The following is a 17802-nucleotide window of genomic DNA, read 5'->3' as shown; positions in this document are numbered from 1 at the left end:
TTATATAGTATGCTATTAAACAATGAATGGGTCAAGAATCAGATTAGAGAAGAAATCAAAGAGTTTCTGGAAACAGATGAAAATGAATTCACAACAATCCAGAACTTATGGGACACAGTGAAGGCAGTCCTGAGAGGGAAGTTCATAGTGATACAGGCCTACTTAAAAAAGATAGAAACATTTTAAATAAACAACCTAACCCTATGCCTACAAGAACTTGAGGAATAACAACAAAGACATTCCAGAGCAAGTAGATAGAAGGAAATAACCAGATCAGAGCACAATTAAATGACATAGAGACTAAAAGAACAATTCTAAGGATCAATGAATACAGGAGTTGTTTTTTTGAAAAGATAAACAAAATTGACAAGCCTTTAAGCAGACTCATCAAGAACAAAAGAGAGAGGACCCAAATAAACACAATCAGAAATGAAAGAGGAGAGATCATAACTGACACCACAGATATACAAATGATTGTAAGAAATTACTACAAAGAACTATATGCCAAGAAATTTGAAAACCTAGGTGAAATACACACATTTCTTAAAAAACATAATCTTCCAAAACTCAGTGAAGAAGAAGCAGAAAGCCTGAATAAACCAGTAACAACTGATTAAATTGAAACAGTAATCAAAAAGCTTCTGACACACAAAAGCCCTGGACCAGACAGTTTCACAGGAGAATTCTACAAAGCATTTAAGGGGGAGCTAACCCCTATCCTCCACAGATTATTCCAAAAAAACTCAAAAAGATGAAAGACTTCCAAACTTTTTTTTATGAAACCAGCATCATCCTAATTCCAAAACCAGATAAAGAAACAACAAAGAAAGAAAACTTCAGGCTAATATCGCTGATGAACATAGATGATAAAATCCTCAACAAAATATTGGCAAACCACATCCAACAATACATTAAAAACATTATATACCATGACCAAGTGGGATTCATCCCAGGGATGCAAGGATAGTTCAACATTCACAAATCAGTAAACATAATACATCACATAAAGAAAAGCAAAAACAAAAATCACATGATCATATCAATAGATGCAGAAAAACATTTGATTAGGTACAGCATGCATTTATGATAAAAACACTCAACATAATAAAGGCCACATATGAGAGACCTACAGCCAACATCATATTCAAAGGACAAAAACTTAGAGCTTTCCCACTAAGATCAGGAACAAGACAAGAATGCCTGCTTTCACCACTCCTATTCAACATAGTACTGGAAGTCCTAGCCACAGCAATCAGACAAGAAAAAGAAATAAAATGTATCCAAATTGGAAAGGAGGAAGCAAAACTGTCATTGTTTGCAGATGGCATGATAGCATACATAGTAAATCCTATAGACTCCACCAAAAAACTACTTGACCGATTAAATAAATTTGGCAAAACAGTGGGATACAAAGTCGGTACTCAAAAATCAAAGGCACTTTTGTACACCAACAATGAAACGTCAGAAACAGAAACCAGGGGAAAAATCCCATTTGATATAGCAACAAGAAAAATAATGTACCTAGGAATAAACCTAACCAAGGAGGTAAAAGAACTGTACTCAGAAAACTATACAACACTGAAAAGAAATTAAGGAAGACACAAACAAATGGAAGCTTGTAGCACGCTCATGGATTGGAATAATTAACATCATCAAAATGGCCATACTACCCAAAGCAATTTATAAATTCAGTGCAATATCTATTAAAATACCAATGAAATATTTCACAGATATAGAACAAACATTTCAGAAATTTATATAAAACCATAAATGACCCCAAAAAGCTGCAGCAATTTTGAGAAAGAAGAGCAAAGCAGGAGGGGTCATCATACCTGATATCAAACTGTATTACAAAGCCACCATAATCAAAACAGCCTGGTACTGGCACAAAAACAGGCATGTAGACCAATGAAACAGAACAGAGAGCCAGAAATAAACCCAAGTCTCTATGGTCAATTAATATTCCACAAAGGGGAAAGAAGCATAACGTGGAGTACAAATAGCCTCTTCAACAAATCATGTTAGGATATATGGACAGCTACATGCAAAAAAAAAAACGAAACTGGATCACCAACTTACACCATACACAAAAATGAATTCAAGCTGGATAAAAAACTTAAATGTAAGTTGTGACACCATAAAAGTCCTAGAGGAAAACATTGGTAGGAAAATCTCAAACATTCCATGTAGCAACATCTTCACTGATATGTCTTCTAAAGCAAGGGACATAAAGGAAAGAATAAACAAATGAGACCTCATCGAATTAAAAAGCTTCTGCATGGCTGAAAAAACAGAATTAAAATGAAAAGAGAACTAAGTATATGGGAAAACATATTTGCCAATGATATCTTGGACAAGGGTTTGATCTCCAAAATATATAATGAACTCACACAACTCCACTCCAGGAAAACAACAACAGCCAAAAAAAAAAAAAAAAAAAAAAACACAATTAAAAAATGGGCAAAAGACTTGAACAGACACTTCTCTAAGGAGGACATACAAAGGGCTGAGAGACATATGAAACAATGCTCAGCATCACTAGCCATCAGAGAGATGCAAATTAAAACCACCATGAGATACCACCTCACACCGGTCAGAATGGCCATCATTAACAAATCAACAAACAAGTGTTGGAGAGGATGCAGAGAAAAGGGAACCCTAGTGCATTGCTGGTAGGAATGCAAACTGGTGCAGCCACTGTGGAAAAGAATATGGAATTTCCTCAGAAAACTAAAAATGGAACCTCCTTTTGACCCAGCAATTCCACTTCTGGGGTTATATCCTAAGAACCCTGAAACACCAATCCAAAAGAACCTATGCACCCCAATGTTCATAGCAGCACAATTTACCATAGCCAAGTGCTAAAAGCAACCTCAGTGCCCATCAGCAAATGAGTGGATCAAAAAACCATGGTACATTTACACAATGGAATACTACACAGCAGAGAGAAAGAAGGACCTCCTATGCTTTGTGAGAGCATGGATGGAACTAGAGAGCATTATGCTAAGTGAAATAAGCCAAGCGGTGAGGGAAAAATACCATATGATATCATGTGAATTGGAACATAATTAACAAAAGAAAAAAGCAAACAAAATATAACCAGAGACATTGACATTAAGAACAATCTAACAATAGCCAGAAGGGACAGTGGGGAGAAGGGTTTTCAGAAACTACTATAAAAGACACATGTACAAAAACAAGGATATGGGAGGAAGCAAGGGAGGGAAGTGGGTTTGACTGGGGTTGTGGGAGCAGTGGGGAGAAAATGCAGACAACTGTAACTGAACAACAATAAAGTAATTTAAAACAAAAAGGATAAGGATTACTTTACCTAAGACATCTCTACAGCAGTTGATCAGACTTTAATGTACTGAAGGGAAATATTTTTAATGTAAGAATTTTATATACAGTTAAATTATTGTTTAAATATGAGGGAATATTTAAAAATCTTCTTAGGCATATAGAGCTATAGGTATTTTGCCATATTAAATTCATGTTAAAAACAATCTTGCCCTGGCTGGTGTAGCTCAGTAGATTGAGCATGGGCCAGCGAACCACATGATCACGGTTTGATTCCCAGTCAGGGCACATGCCTGGGTTGCAGGCCAGTTCCCAGGAGGGGACTCACGAGAGGCAACCATACATTGATATTTCTCTCCTTCCCTTCCTCTCTAAAAATAAATAAATAAAATATTTTAAAATATACACACCTTTTATATTAAAAAACAATTTTGAAGAGTTAAATAAGATAAAGTGTTATGTTGTAGTTTTTTTATAAATTTAACATTATCAAATACCTTGATAATACTTACAATCCAGAAAGCTAGAATCAAAGAAGAGAAGGGAAAAAAAAAGAAAATGCATTTGTAACCAGGCAGGAATAGATTCCAGTAAATATCAACAGTATGGTGGATGACCATCCTGCAGGACAAGCAATGAAATCAGTGACCCAAACTATTTTAAATTTAAAAAATTGATCAAAGTTTCTGTTTATAAAATTAAATTCCAAAATTAAATAGCATCTCTTTAAAGAAATAATAAATAGAAAATATAATAGAACTGAGATGCTACCTACATAGTATAAATTTCTAGGAATTATTGTAAACACAAATGTTCAAGACTCTGAGGAATGTTTTAAAACTCGAATGTTGGACATAGAGGAGAAGAATAAATGGAGAGATATACCACACTCTTGGATGAGAGAACTTAAATGTATAAATATGTCAAATCTCCCCTCTAAATTAAATGCAATCCTAATCCACTAGGAATTCTTGAGAAATTTGATACATTGACTCTAAATTTAGAATGGAAAGATGATGATCCCCAAATAGCAAAGTCTATATAAAACAAAAGAACAAAGAGGAAAATTTGGCACATCAGATAGTAGTTTATACGTATAAAAGCCTTAAGGGTTTTTTTTTTAAAGAAAGAAAGTGAGAAAGGGAGAGAGAAAGAGAGAAAGGAGGGAAGGAGGGAAGGAGGGAGGAAGGGAAGAAAAAGGGAAGGGAAGAAGAAAGAAAGCAAATTGTAGTATGTTATTGGCACAAGAACAGACAATGATCCCATGGAAGAAAAACAAAGAGCTCAGTCACAGACTTGTAAACAGATATATACAATAATGGTGGCAGCACAATCAATGGGAAAACAGCAGACTGCTTAATAGATGGAATTGGGAGAAATGCACTACATGAAGAAAAATAAAACTGCATCTCTGTGCTCATCCTATCAAGCTGCCCTAACGGACAGTAGACTGGGTGGCTTGTAAACAACATAAACTTATTTCTCAAAGTTCTGGAGGCCATCTAGTTTCTAGACAGCAATCTTCTTACTGTGTCTCCACAGGATGAAAAGGGTGAAGGAGATTTTTGGGTTCTCTTTAATAAGGGCACAAATTCCATTCATGGAGTTCCACTCTCATGAGCTAATCAACTCCCAAGGGCTTCATTTCTTAATATCATTACATTAGAAGTTAGGATGTCAAAGTATGAATTTGCTGGTGGAAATGAAGGGACACAATGTTCAGTCTAAAGCAATCTCCATCCACACAGCATATAAATGTAGACTCCAGATATATTAAGGACTCAAATATGTAACATGAAATTATGTAGTTAATAATAGGTTACGTGGAAGAATACCTTGGTGACATATTGGTAGAGAATGACTGCTTAAACAAATTCCAAAACTGTGCACATGCACAAAATAGGCACAACTTCTTACATAGGACTAGAGGATTATCCTCAAGAAAGGACATCATAAACAAGGATCAGAGGAAAATGGATGACTGGAAAATTCAATGTGTAAAACTATCAAGGTTCTAAAACATAGCTCATACTGAGAAAATCACAAAGGAAAACAGAAAAATTCCAAATGAAGACTAATCAGAGTCTGTGTTCCAGCAACTTACAGAGGAGGAGGTTTAAACTGCCAGCTAGGAAAAGAGGTGTTCAAACTCACTGAAAAAAAATGAGCATTAAAACAATAAAATATAATTTCACACCTATACCAACAAAAGGTAGCAAGCTAAACAATGCCGGGTGTTGGCAGAGTTGTGGGAATATGAAAACCCTCAGAAACTGCAGGAATGTGACATGGTAACATGTGACATGGTAACATGTTTAAATTAAAGATGTATATGAATATAACCTGATGCTCAGCAACTTCATTCATATCAAAGAGTTTCTCACATGGGTCCAAGGATCACATAGCTTTGTACATGGGACAGAAGGCTACAGATGTGATGGGTGACACTGCCGAGGAAATGGACAGGTAACATACAGTGCACGCATACATAGTGACTGTAGTACACATAGCCACATAGAAGTCTTAAAACATTTCTGTGAGTGAACATGGTTGGACATGGATAAGATCTGTTCCAATATCATTTCTATAAGTTAAAAAATAGATGTGTCCTGGCTGATATGGCTCAGTTGGTTGGAGTGTTGCCCCATAAACAGAAAGGTTGCAGGTTTGATTCCCAATCAGAGCACATACCTAGGTTGTGGGTTCGTTCCTCGGCTGGGGTGCATACTTGAAATCAATAACCATGTCCTTGAGTGGGAATTAAAAAAATAGATGCATACGAAATACCAAGATAGATTTTATAAAAAATAAGAACAGAAAATATACAGTATCGTTTGCCTTTGTGGGGAAAGGGGTGAAATTATGAATAAAGTAAATACACCAATAAATGAAATAAGAAAGGATATTATTCAGAGCACTGTTGAGTATGTTCCATAAACTGAGGAATTTGATTAAGTTAACTTCTTATATAATTTTTAAAGCATATGAGGAGAAAAGTACAGAACAAAAAGGTATAAAGAAATAAGAACATGAAAAGATGAGACTCAAACAAAAAGAAATGTAGACTAGAAATGATGTTCTTCATTTTTTTGCCTTTATAAAGGGATGCAGATTTCAACCTTTTGAGCGAACATGTTTAGCGCCATAATTTCCTCTCTTGCGTTAAGCACTGACAGTAAGAAAATTGAAACTTGCTTCACCTGAGTAAGAATATCCTATGTAGTTAATTTCTCTATTTAGGGCACAAGCATCTCACATCACTGTAATGATGTAATAAAATATCCAATCATCCGTTCCCTGAACAAACATGTATTGAGAAACTGTTTTATATAATATACATATATTTATATGTACAGTTATATATATTTCTATGCATAGATATTTATATAACATATTAATATAATTTATGTATGTATAAATTACTACAGGCATTTAACAAGAAAATACAGAAATAAGATGATCCCTTTTATACTACAAAATATAATGCTACATTGTAACTAGACCAAAATCAGCCTTTATAGTCAGTCTATCTTGTTGTTTCTTGAAAGGCACATAATGCGTGTCAACAATCTGCAATGGGGAATCCATTTTGAACATAATCTCCTCACCATTGTTCCATGCCTAGCGTTCTGGCCCTTGCTAATCATCTTTCATAAATCTGGCCTTTGACACCACAGACAAACACAACTTTATTAGCTGTGAATCCACTCGGTGGCCTCTAAATGGCTTTCTCAGATTGCACTGCTCTCAGTGAAACAAGCTCTTTCATGTTGATTAAAATATTTGAGGGTACAAACAACAACAGAGTAACAGGAAATCCAGTCACTGCTTTCATCTTCCCAGTGGGAGCCAGTCAGGGCCATTTGCCTTTCTTCAAACAAAACTCCCCTGTTTGTGGCTGAAAAAAGGCTTTTCCAGACACTTATCCTTTGATATGATATGCACTTGACAAAAATCACAGAGCAAATCAAGCCTCTGCTTTGAAGAAAGTGCTTATTAGAAACCTGAAGCTCTTAAGTGCTCTAGGACTTAATGCTGTGGCCCGGGACAGGAGACCAAATGTGTCTGTGGTGTCAATTTAAAGTCAAGTCCAAATGTACAGACTTCAGAGCTGCAGCTGCCACTTCATTCCTTAGTTCAATTGCAAGTATACCTTGAAGAATTGTTCAGTTTTCAAGTATATTCTGGAACGTCAGTTCTATATTTCATTCTAGTGAAGCATACATTTTATTATTTAGGTAGAAAGGAATGTGAGAAAACCCTTGTTCTATGGCCTTTGATCAATGTCTCAGAGCCTCCAGGAATATGTCATTTTCTTTTCCAACTAGAAATTCAGTTACTGAGGTGAAACTGCTAAGGCACCCAGGGTCAAACTAGAATTCTAACATGAAAGACCGGGTTGAAAATCCTCATACACTTTCAGGATCCCACAGGAAACAAATGGCACATTCAAATTAGGACAGTTTGAAAGGAGTTTAAAATGTACAGGGCAGAGATGGAAAATCCGGGAGGGATAAGACAGTACCCCAGGCCTTTTAAGAGGAGGGGTGTTAAGACATTGGACTCTCCCTGATGCTTCAGGCCCATCACATTTAGAGACAGAATTATGTTTTTTCCTCTCTCTTCCCATCTCAAGGCTACTAACTCCCTGAATGACGTGTGTGTGTGTGTGTGTGTGTGTGTGTGTGTGTGTGTGGCTTGTGTGTGTGCGTATGCTGGCACATACACACACACACTGAGCTTTTTACATGGTCAATATTCAATGGATGTATTTATTATCGGACAATTCCGCTTTTTAAACATCTGCTTTAAGAGAATAATGAAATTTGTATGTAAATAAGAACCAAGACAGCATTAACTCCTTTGCTATCCTTTGGTGAGCAGAGTTTTACAAGGAATAACAATGATTCACAAATTATATTATGATTTACAAATGACACTCTCAATTAGTAAAGTCAATGAAAAATATGATCCAAAAATTTAATTTCAATTAAATTAAAATAATAGCCTATAAAGGAAATGAATGAATGCATTATTAACCTGTCAAAACTAGTAAACCTCAGAAATATAACCTCAAATAACTAGGCAATAGTAAAATTGGCACACACAAAAGGCCTAAATTTAAAAGTATAGTGATAGAAAAACTAATAGTCAATAAGCAGGTATCCCATGCCAGATCTGGAACCAATTGCCTGCATGACCACAGGTCACTCTAAAGTGCATGAGGTATAAACAGAATGAGATGAGTCATGAGTTGGCAGCTGTTGAGATGGGATTCTCTGACAGCACTACCCAACAAAAACACAATGTGAGCCGTGCATATAATTTCCAATTTTCTAATACCACCTTAAAAAGGTAAAGAGAAATAGGTGAAATATATTTCAAAGTATTTTTATTTAATTCAATATATCCAAAGTAGTACCATCTCAATGTGTCACTACACAGCTTTGATTGTAGCCACGTATGGCTCATGATTACCATACTGAACAACAGAGCTCTATACTATTCATTTTACTTTCATCCATGTTAAAATATTTTACAATAAAATGTTAAGAGAAAAAAGCTGATAAATGTGTGCTTACCTCTCGCTGTGGCTCATTTCCCCATCTGTGTGTCCAGGGAGCTGTGCTGGTTATTAGATAATGTCTAAGTTTCCTCTCATTCCCTAGTTTTCTACTTTCCTTCGCTAAAGCATTCTCATTCTGGCTTTTCACCTCTCAATAAAAAGTTTCCACTTTGCTTTCCAAAAAGGAAATTCTTTTATACTCTCAAAGACACATTACTTAACAATTGCTATTCTCTATTATCTAAGGAATATGTAGGGACAAATGACCATTTATGTATAAAATAACTTTTTTTCTGCTCCAAGACCAAAGGTAATATATGAGCTCAGTTTACATTTACCACTGTTCAGTTCATTCAATTTTTCCTTTAATATAATGAGATTTATCATTCTACCCTGGTAACAGATGCATGTTGGGAACAGGCAGATTAAAAACACAGATTTAAATAAAAATCCATGTTCAAAAAGTGGTTTAATAGACAGAAAACTGTACTTGAAAAATAATTAAATAAATGCTAAAAAAATTTTAAAAATTAAAATAACATGTCCTTTTCCAATCATTTTTAAAACTTTCAGTCAAGATGGTGGCATAAGCAAACATGGATCATTTGTTCACACAACCACATCAAAATTACAACTAAAATATAGAACAACCATCACTCAGAACTATCACAAATCAAGTTGAATGGAAGTCTGACAACTACGGAATCAAAGAAACCACATCCATCCAGACTGATAAAAGGGGTACAGACATGAAACTGGCTGGTCCCTCACCCATGTGTGATGGATAAAAGTTTGAGAGGAATATCTTAGGAGTGAGGAGTCTCATCCCCACACCAGGCCACCTAGCCCAGGGTTCCACTTATCCCAGGAAGATAAGTCCCCACACCTCTGGCTGAAAAAACTAGTGGGGATTGAGTCAGTAGAAAAAACTTCTGGAGTCCCAAGCAGTTCCTCTTAAAGAACTCATGCATGGACTCACCTACTCAGAGTTAGCTACTTGAAAGGCACCAGTGGCATAAAAGGAGGAACTGAAGTGTCTGGCTTCAAGGCAAGCAGAGGCCAATGCCCCTTTTGTAAATCCTCCTACCACACCCCCACAGACTCCGCAGGCTGGTGCCATATGTGAGACTCCATCAACCTGGCTAATACTGTGTGATCTGCCTTGGAGATTCCAGAGACTCCACCCCACCCAATTTATGGGCTCACTCAAGCTTCTTTTCCATATGAATAACTGGTCATGTCTCATGCTTCCCAACTTCCTAAATCCTACCAAACAAGCAATAGCTGGCCTCAGTGAGTCCCAGGCCCCACGCTAGCAACACCCAGCCTAGATTCACAGCTTGGCTTTGCCTGGGAATCTTCAAGCTCAACATGAGCATCTCAGATTGCTTTATAGCTCAGGAAGGTTGGCCCTGAGCAAAACACAGGTGGAAATTTATCTTGTCCTGTACCATCCAGCTCACCCAGTGAACAGGTACAGATCCCATCAGAGCACCACCACCCTACCCCTGCAGAATTGATCCTCCATGGAGGGCAGAAATTGGTGGTCAGTGGTCACAGCCAGTCCTTGCAGCTGAATGGCCTGGGTAAATCACTCCTATTGATCTGCCAACAATAACCAAGGCACAACTAAAAGAGGAGGGTGTACTCAGCCTACACAAAAGGAACACCTCAAGGACCCAGCCTGGGTGATAGGGAAGGCTGTGCCTCTGGACCCTCCAAGATACCTACTACATTAGACCACACTACCAAAGCATGGAGTCAAAGCAGCTCTACCTAATATGTAGAAACCAACACAGGGAGGCTGCCAAATGAAGAGACAAAGAAACATGGCCCAAATGAAAGAATAGATCAAAACTCTAGAAAAAGAGCTAAACAAAATAGAGATAAGCAATCTATCAGATGCAGAGTTCAAAACACTGATTATAAGGATGATCAGGAAACTTAGTGAGGATCTCAACAGCATAAAAAAAGATCCACACAGAAACAAGGATATGCTCATTGAAATAAAGAACAATTTACAGGTATATAACAGCAAAGTCAATGAAGCCAAGAGTCAAATCGATGATTTGGAACACAAGGAAACAAAAAAACAATCAATCGGAACAAGAAGAAAAAAGAATTCAAAAAATAAGGATAGTATAAGCAGTCTCTGGGAAAACTTCAAGAAGTCCAACAAATTGCATGCAAGAGTACCAGGAGAAGAGAAAGAGCAAGAAATTGAAAATCTATTTGAAAAAATAATGGATGAAAACTCCCATAATTTGGTGAAGGAAATGGACATGCATGTTTAGGAAGCACTGAGAGGCCCTAACAAGTTGGGCCCAAAGAGGCCCACTCCAAGACACTTAATAATTTAAATGTCAAAGGTCAAAGATAAAGGACTCAAAAGCAGAAAGAGAAAAGAAGTTATTTACCTACAGGGGATTTCCCAGATGACAGTCAGCTGATTTCTCAAAAGAAACTTTGAAGGCTAGAAGGGGCCTGCAAGAAGCATTCAAAATCATGAAAAGCAGGGATTGCCCTACCCCACAAAGCTATCATCTAGAATTGAAGGGCAGATAAAAAGCTTCCCAGACAAGAAAAATACTAAAATAGTTCATCATCACCAAGCCATTATTACATGAAAGGTTAAAGGGACTTATTGAAGAAAAAAAGGAAGTTCAAAACCATGAGCAATAAAATGGCAAAATATGCATGTCTATAAACAATTGAATCTGAAAAACATACATAAAAAATATTATCTTGTCCATTTGATTTTTGGGGACTATGTTTTATAGTTGTATTTATAGAGCCTCTGCCTCACACCATTCAACTCTTTTTATTTAAAGTACAAACTCCTATAAATAATTGAATGTCTTTATATAAAAGTAAACATCTTCATGAATGACCAAACTGTTTAATTTTTAATATAATATATTTTATTGATTGTGCCATTACAGTTGTCCCATTCCCCCCTTCATTCCCCTCCACCCTGCACACCCACCCCTACACTCCCCGCCTTTAGTTCATGCCCATGTGTCATAAGTTCTTTAGCTTCTACATTTCCCACACTACTCTTGCCCCCGCCCCCGTCTATTTTCTCCCCACCATCTATGCTACTTATTCTCTGTACCTTCTCTAACTGGCTCCTCCTTCCACTCTCCTATTGCTATTCTTCAATGTGATCTCCATTTCTGTGGCTCCTCTCCTGTTTTAGGTGTCCACTTAGTTTGCTTTTGCTTTAGGTGTGGTTAATAATTGTGAGTTTGCTGTCCTTTCACTGTTCATATTTTTTATCTTCTTTTTCTTAGATAAGTCCATTTAACATCTCATATAATAAGGGCTTAGTGATGATGAACTCCTTGAACTTGATCCTATCTGAGAAGTGCTTTATCTGCCCTTCCATTCTAAATTAAAGCTTTGCTGGATAGAGCAATCTTGGATGTTGGTCCTTGCCTTTCATGACTTGGAATACTTCTTTCCAGCACCTTATTGCCTGTAATGTCTCTTTTGAGAAATCAGCTGACAGTCTAATGGGAATTCCTTTGTAGGTGACTGTCCCCTTATCTCTTGCTGCTTCTACAATTCTCTTCTTCATTTTAAGAAGAGAGATTCTCTTCTCTTCATTTTAAGAAGAGAGAAGTTGAACCCAAGGAGGAACACATCAAGGCACATGATGTGCCTTGATATATAACAAATTCAGGCTTACTAAATACAGTTTATATTTTATATATGTAAAGGTTATTTGTGATACAGAAAATGCTAATTATGGGAAAAATCCTTGTAATATTTTTAATGGGAAACTCTTTTTGGTATACTTACATAGTAATTAATTTGTATACAATTATTTAGGGACGCAATTACTACAATAAATTTGCTTATATTAATTTATTTCTAAAAATAAGGAAAGACAATTGATATCTATAGAAATATCTATTGAGTTAAATGTTACATTACTGTTGAGAATTTTCCTAGTCACATTGCAAGCCTTGGTTAGACATAAGATTAACACAAGCTCTTATTTGTCCTTAGAATGTGAAGATGTTTTTGTATCAAGCACTTTATTCACCTCCTCTAGTTATTATGTTAAAAATTGTGGTTGATCAATTTTTGTAGCTTTAACAATGTGCTTTATAGGTAAGTAAGAGTTCAAAGTATATGAGGTAATCCTATAAAATAATAGAATTCATAGCCTAAAAGCAGAAACACACACACACACATTCTTTATAAGTTCCTTCACTATCACTCCCATGGCAGAAAAATTAATTATAGAGATTTTTTTGAAAAACAAAAAATCATTACCATAAATCAATTGCTTTCTTTATGGTTTCTTCACTTAATCAGCTCGTCTGGTCTTCATTACCTGTGAGGTTCTAGCCATCTCGTTCTACAACGTTCACGAAAATAAAGATCCATTTCCCTTAATGGGACTAAAAATCTATTGGCATTAACAGGAACAGAAATCTTTATGCATTTATGGGAATTAAGGTTGGTTCTCAATTATGGGAATAAAAGGCTGTTCCCTTGAATTGACAGTCCTTAAACATAGCATAGAGACGAGAAGGTAAGAAAAGAATAAATAGAACAGAAAAAAATTATATTATTAATTATACCCTAAGCACACATTTGTATTATCAAATGATTAAAAGATTTTAAAATGCAAATTTAATTTAGTTAATTCAACAAGCAAATTTTTCTGCCACCAATTTATCCTTAAGGTCCTCAGTGTTTTATCGTACAAGCTCAGCATCTGTGGCTCCTAGTCCGGCAGAAAGTTTTCCTGAAGAATTTTTTCTAATGGCAGCAAAAGGGAAAACTGAAAACCCATGATATGAACTGGAGCTCTATGATCATGTCATAACAAATTAGGTGCCCAAACACTGGGTCACCTTTAGGCCTCATGTATTTCAGAAGTTGCCATCTAAAAGGCAGCATTTCTACTTTCGTGGAGAAAAGGCCAACTTTTCTTCAGGAAAGCAGAGACCCTTCTGGCAATCCTCAGACTTATATTGTTAGTGATATCCAGTGTCAGGAAAAAATTACTAGGTACGGCAACACCAGATGTAGCACCTAGAGAGAACATCCAGGTCTTTAGCAAGAAGTGTAGGCCATAAGATGAAGAGTTACTTTCAATACCCGTTTTTTTTCAATACCTGGTTTTAAATATGATCCATTATGGTCCCAAAACTCACAATTAGAAATACATTCAAAGTACTTCACAAAATGGACTCATTACCTCTTTCATAGTTTTTCCTGCTTTCCCTTAAATATGTTTTTCACTTGAGACATAAATTTTCCCAGCTACTTCCCAGACATACCTGAGCATCTCTCCCCAAAATGTCCCCTGTTCTCCACTCCAAGGGAAGGGGTATCTCAGTACTTAAAGCCAAAGACAAAATCCAATTTTCTGAAATCAATCTTGACAAATTTAATCTAAATGTAATCACTGGCATACCTAAATTTCTATGGTCTCTTCCACTTATTTGGCACCTAAGTGCAGGTTTTAAAATTCAGTTTGTTTTTATGTTATTTTTAGCTTCCACCACAACTGCCACTTTTTTAAGGCACTAGGCTCTGTGGAATTCATCTTTGCACTACTCTCAACAGTTAGTGCATTGCCTGGCCCCCAGTAGCATCTAATGGGAGTTAAATGGATTTTATAAATGGAGAAAGGGAAATAGTGGGAATTAATATAATTCTCCATATTGAAGGAGCTCATTGGTAAAAAACATAAAATTAAAATGTAGATTTCTTTCTTCTGAGCGTAGTATTCTTCCAGTAACTAATGTTCTTTTCCAATACTACACAACTTTTCATACCTATTGTTCAATTCTAGTCCCCACTTACCAAAATGAGAACGTTAATGCTGTCATTGATAACGGATGCCATTCATTTCTTATGTGATATAAAAAATTACCTCTCAACTGTTAAGCAGAATGAAGGAGGAAAGATAATGAAAGAAAACAATTTTCCTATAGCCATTTCAGGACTGCAACAACATTAGATGACAAGGAGAAGCAAGTGTTGCAGGGTAGGTGACAATACTAGGTAGTAGCACAGTCAAAAAGAATAGCAGCAAGGCCAAAAGGATGCAGGAAAGTAACTGACGTAGCATCCAGTCACTCATACATGTCGTGGGCATCGACTACTGCATACCGCCAGCCAATGGGATAAACAATTACAAAAGAAATGTAGACCTTGCTGTCAAGGATCTTTAGTACAAAAGACAAAATCTCAAAAATAAATGTATAAATAATAATAAATACTTGAAACTCATAAATCATAAGGGAGATTTAAAATTTTGCTTGGTGGTAGGGGTGGGGCAGGGAAATGTGGCTAGCCACACAGGCAGCTTGTTCTCACTATGTTGCTTAATTTAACACAGCACCCAGCTCTCTGGAGGCACTTAATAACTACCAGTTGGCAAATGGATAAATGCCAGTGGTTGGGGGAAAGAGATGAGTCTGGTATCTCCCTGGTAGCCCAGCAAGTCAGTGTGAATCGGGTGGGAACCTCCTTAGTTGTGACAGCCACACAGTGACTCCCAGTGGTCACAAGGTGAACCTCACCTTTGACAATAAGTACAGAATTCAGGATAGTAGGATATATACATAATACAATTTAGTATAATAACCAAGGCCACCATTCTTCTAACAAGCTTTGGTACTCACTCTGCTTAAAAGTAAAAATATACTCTATGAAGTACAATGATGCAAGTTAAATAATTAGTTCATTTCCAATTGCAAAAGCTGGAGTCAAATTAAATTCATTTTCTAACGTTGCCAATGTGATGTTAAACTTACCATGAAGCGGAATGAGTAGAAAAGATATTTATTCTGAAAAATAAGCACTGTTGTCTCCAAACCAACAAAGTTCCCTCCTAAGGGGAAGACATAGGAGTATCTCTCTGAGTTTTGTCTAAAAATTAGAGGCATTTTTCTTTCCTCAGATCAATGATTAGCTTAAAAAGAATTCCAACTCACCCAATTACTTGTGAACTACGTACATTCTCCTCTTTCTTTGTAAAGAAAAAGAAGAAGAAGTCATTTCATTTTTGCCCATGGATACATGGGCATTTCCATTGGTGTTGAAAATTTCTCTACCAATAAAAGTAACTACTGTGTAGTCAGTCATTCTGGCATTTAGTACTTATTGAGTTCTGTTCAATTAAAAAAACACAGTAAGTGCCAACTATTTGTCAAATATTGTGCTAAGTACTTGAAAAATAAAGACAAGGTAGGGCAAAAGTAGGTTCACAGCTGTTCATATGGGAAATAGGATCATAATTAATAAATAATAATACAAAAATAAACTGTGTTTCGCATACTCACAACTGTGAATCTACTTTTGCCCTACCCTGTATGATGCGCTGGGGAAGACAGACCTCAATGCCTTCCAGAAGCCAGAGGAATTACGAAAAAAAATAAGAAAGAAAGAAACCGGCAGTTAGAGAAGGCATCACAGTATAATGTCACCCTCATGCATAACTCACATGTTATATGTTAGTCACACCCCAAACCCAGTCATTCTATGAGAAATTGTCATCTACCTGACTTAAGATTCTATTGTCAGCCATTCTCTTGTTCCTGCATATTAAATTCGAGGAAGGCTCTGAATTGAAAACAGACAGAAGAAAAATGAGACAGCTAAGGGCAAGGAACAGTTAAGCTACATAGTCAAATCCTTCAAGAAATGCCCTGTCAGGAGTGTAGCTAGAAAATGCAAGAATCAAGAATGTAAGTGTCCAAGGAGGGTCTTCTATCCTCAACTGAAAAAACACCCCATGCAATCAAGTGAGAGCACTGTCCTAAAATTGGGCAGCTACTGATATGCATGGGCATCTGTTCACATGGACTGACCCCTACCAGGACAAACTGACAGTGGCGGGGAGAACCCTCGTAGAAAACTAACTTAAAAAAAGTCGCTTCCTCTTCAAAATGTAGTGCTAAATGGTTTCATAAACATAAGCATTCTAAGTGAGAAACATGGCAATACTCTATTCTCTAAAAACTACATCAATAATCCACAAATTTTATAATGAAGGAGAAAACAATTTAACAGAAACAGGCCTACCTGGAGTTGATGAGACTATCTCCTTTAAATGACAGGGTATGTGTTACTGTCTACGTTGCCTCTGCTACCGTCACTACAATTGTGTCTCTATTAGACAACAGTCTTATGGTATTAACATTTGCTGGAAAATGACCTATAACAAAGGTTCTTCTCATTTACTGATTTTATTTTAGTGAATTTTGACATACCACAAACAACCTGGCCTATAATTATGAAACATTTTCTTTAAAAAGTAATCTGTATGTTTTAAGCAATAAAAACCAAGACATTTATCATTAATATGCTAACCAAATAATAATTTAAAAGAAAATGGACAGTGACCATTAAAATGAAGAAGTTATTTCATATACTATCTTATTTCATATACTTATTTCATATACTATCTACTATATACCTCTTTTTATAATAAAATAAAAATTACATATCAAAGCCAAAATTATGTTTAGGTTTAAGGAAGGATGAGAAAAGAGTAAGTAGTTTTGTACATATAAAGCTAGGAGTCAAGGCCTTCTTCCCCACATCAGTGTCAAATAGAGGTTAACTAAGATCCTTGTTATAATTACAGAATTTGGAAACCAAAGCCACACACGGGGGTCTAATAAGAGCTTTCACGTGTACTTCCTCTTTCTTCTAGACGTTCCCTCTTCCATGTACTGGCACCCCAAGGAAAACTGCACGAGCTCTTATATGTTAGACATTATTTTTTATTTTGCATCTCAGAGAAAACTATTACTAGGTGTTGCCTTTTTGCCATTCTTGCCAGGTAAGTCTTTGAGTCGCCTGTGAGGAGGCAGAGCGGGATAGTCATCCAAAGCGTGAGTAAAGAAAGACATACTTTTCGTGTATTCCCACGTTCTTTTTAAAATGATTATTGCTAGCTC

This window comes from Sturnira hondurensis, unplaced genomic scaffold (genome assembly GCF_014824575.4).
Source record: "Sturnira hondurensis isolate 20B ecotype Veracruz unplaced genomic scaffold, ASM1482457v3 Scaffold0010428, whole genome shotgun sequence".
Taxonomy (NCBI): domain Eukaryota; kingdom Metazoa; phylum Chordata; class Mammalia; order Chiroptera; family Phyllostomidae; genus Sturnira; species Sturnira hondurensis.
The sequence above is the reverse complement of the archived record's forward strand: the minus strand, read 5'-3'. Positions refer to the sequence as shown.